Source organism: Dipodomys spectabilis, unplaced genomic scaffold (assembly GCF_019054845.1).
Source record: "Dipodomys spectabilis isolate Male_0828 unplaced genomic scaffold, ASM1905484v1 ptg000458l, whole genome shotgun sequence".
Lineage (NCBI taxonomy): Eukaryota > Metazoa > Chordata > Mammalia > Rodentia > Heteromyidae > Dipodomys > Dipodomys spectabilis.
In genome coordinates this window covers 344,453-348,037 of record NW_024871135.1, presented here as the reverse complement: position 1 = coordinate 348,037, position 3,585 = coordinate 344,453, and positions in this window count along the sequence as shown.

Here is a 3,585-nt window from a genome sequence, read left to right as displayed (position 1 = left end):
TTATACCAGCTGTACTTGTAAGCTCCAAGTTTAAGACATACTCATACCATTTGCGAAATACTCATACCATTTGCTACATACTTAAACTTTCTGAGGTTTGTCTTTTTTTCTTTTAAACAATTAAAGACAATCAATCCTTACTTTTCGTATCCTTTTTTGTCCAAAGGGGACCTTTTTTCCCAATTCCTTTTCCAAGGCTTTTTTTACCATCCTCTTTTTTTACAATCCCTTGAGCATCTTTGTGGCTGTAGTTTAAAACTGCCCGATTTTTCTTTGGCTTGCAGAACCTTTATCTTAGAACAGCCTTAAGGCACCACTGTGATGCAGAAGCTTGCTAGATTTTAAGGCTAAGAGTATTACCTCCATTGATAACACACTCAGGTTATTACCATACCAAAGCCAAACTAGGCTGTGACCATAGAGTGGATTTCCAGTCACTATGCACTGAGGTACCTAAGGCAAGCAAGCCAGTGATATCCTTGTCCCCAATATCCACTGTGGAAGAGAGGGTTTCTGGATATCACCCAAAAGAATGTCCCACAAGATCTTAGATTTAGCAGCAGTCAACCAGGAAGCAGACTCAGGTGATGGAATCAGGCAGGAGTTCCTCCAGATGGCTGTCAGGCCGTCGTTGAACTTTACCCATTAGGGTATGCAGCAGCAGCAGCAGCAGCAGCAACAACAGGGTCTCTCAGTGGCTCCATGGCACAGTCACACCTCATGCTGGGCTGTAAATTCCTACACAGACTGGTTAAGGATACATTGCATAGGTTTGGCAGGCTTTGATACTGCTGGATTTTAAGATCTTCAAACAATAGTCCAGAATAATTTACCAAAATCACAACTTTTTTACTAACCAGATATTTTTGTAAATAGACATAGAAGGCTTAGTCTTGTAATCATCTCTGACAGATGCAGTCTCCATACTTGCACACTTACAACTGTTAACACGATTTTTTGTCTTTTTTTAAAATTTATTTTGCCTCATTTTTCCAAAACTGACTCTGGACCCTTGATCTTAAAATGGGGGTAGAAGGGCGAAGGTCCATCTTCTGTAGCATCTTTAAGCTGACTTTAGGGGCGTTGATCTTACCTAGCCAGGAACCTATAACCTTAGCCTATTTTACAAAGAGGCTATCAGGGTTAGATGTCATTAAGAACAATATTTTAACTTTTGACAACTGCACAGACCTTTTTCTCGGCTACAGCAGTGTAGCTTGTTTAGCACTCTGGTTTGCAAAAGCATCTTCCTAGATGGCTTAGGAATATGATCTCTAGTGACCCTAACAATGCCTAAATTACCTTTGCAGACCTTTAGACAGATATCAATAGAAACACACTCTCTCAGGTTTACAAACTTTTTCCTGAGCAGATGAACTTCATGTAGCTGATGTCAGCTCAATAGTTACTGCCAATTAAAGCTTTTGGCACATAAAGGGGTTGAGATTTAAACTATCCCCCACATTTTATAACATTAGCGTTTTACTATCACAGAGGACTGGCAAGTTCCTGTCCCTTACAAGGTAGTCATGAACATTACGCATGCTTACAAACTATCTCCCCATGACCTCCTCGCTCTGACCTAGCAGACAGGGAGCCCCGAGCAGAGATTACAGGCTAATTTAAAGGCAAAAACCACAAGATTAACGCATAACACAAAGCATCCCATGATTGGTCCATTTAAAGGTCACCATATACACCAACAATCACTTTGCCACGCGGGAAATTTTGTAACACTCTTTGTAAAATGACTGGCCCATGGTTGGTTTAAGGGGGGGGGGGTTACATGGTTACAGGCCTATGATTGGTTGACATTTGGCTTAGCTTGTGGTCTTGCCAGGTGGTCGTTATCTCAAGGTCCTGTCTGGGGAATTTCTAAATGGGAACTGAGGAACACGTACTGTCTGTTTTTTATCTACGACCACTGACCTTGTCCTGGGGCCGGCATCTGGTCCCTGAAACTTCTTAACTCATTTCTGGGAAGGGAAGGGTCAATGCTAGCGTAAGCAAGTTTACAGAAGCAGAATCAGCAGTTAGCAAGTTAGTAATGGTAATGGTCAATTTTTAATCTTTCAATATATATGGCACTACTGTGGCTTGTTCACAAGTGCTCAGAACTTCCTGGCTAAGACTGTGACCCCATTTGTGGATTGGGCATTGTAGGCTGGGAGTTTAAATCCCAGCATGGCCAATAATGTATTCATGTACTAAGAAGCCAATTTTGACACATTTTTTTCCTTCTCTGTGAAAGTCCTGGGTCTCAGTATATGTGATATGATGTAATAAAATAAATGTTTTATGTGTAATTATAATAAATAAATAAGGGTAATAAATGTCATATGGAATAAACCCATGTATGTAAATAGATCTCATATATGAGTATTATTTTTTCCAGTACTGGGACTTCAATTCAGGCCCTTGGAACTTTTCTGAAGTTCTTGTCTTCAAGGACGGTGATCTTCCCCTTCACCCACAGTGCCACAGAGTTACCCAGACCCTGATTTTAAATGCCAGGCCTGCCAGTAAAATGGTGCAAATTACAAGCCAGGGCCTTATCATCATCATCATTATTATTGTTATTGTTATCATTATAATTATTATTTGTTTTTAGGCCAAACACCAGGCTTGAACTCAAATGTTGGCATTTCTTCCAAAGTCGATCCTGGGATCCTCGGTCCTGAGTTCAAATCTCAGGTCTGGCAAAAAAAATAAAAAGGAAAAGGATAAAACTGAGAAGTTCAATCAGTTGGTTTTACTTTTTTTGCCCTTTGTATAGTACCATCCTGGGTCTAAATAACAATGCCTAGACAATATACATGACATTACATTGCTGATGTTTGGAGGGCTATTAGGGAAGCCAAGCCGAAATCAGAAACTTAGGCCTGAAGTTTGAATCCGGGGACTCCCACTAATGAATGTCTGGCAGGAGATTCTAAGAAATACTTTCCAGGGCAGGGAAGGAGGCTCAGTGGTAGAGCACTTGCCTTGAATGTTAGAGGCCCTGGGTTCGATTCCTCAGCACAACATAAGCAAAAAGAAAAAAGCTGCAAGTGGCGGTGTGGCTCAAGTGGTAGGGCGCTAGCCTTGAGTTGAAGAGCTGAGAGACAGCGACGAGACCCAGAATTCAGGCGCCATGACCAGACCCCGCCAAAAAAAATAAAATAAATAAAATAAAATAAAAAATGAAACGCTTTCCAATAGACATCTTTACAAATGGAATGTTGTAAAAGTAACAATTACATTATTAGTTAGTGTACGATTATATTATACACAACAATTATACTACATTGACTAATTTTCAATTAATACATTATTATGTATTCAATCATGATACTTAAAAAAGGAAGGAATAATTAAATTGTCAATATTTGGTAGAAATATCATATATGCAATTTTATAATTTACAGACATCTCTCATTAAATATATCTACATATATCTATCTGTCTGTCTGTCTATCTACCAATCTATACATTTATCTGTTTATACCCTTTCACTACTGAGGCTCAGTGCTAGAGTGCTCGCCCAGTAAGTACGAAGCCCTTAGTTCGATTCCTCACTACCATGTGCATAGAAAAATCCACAAG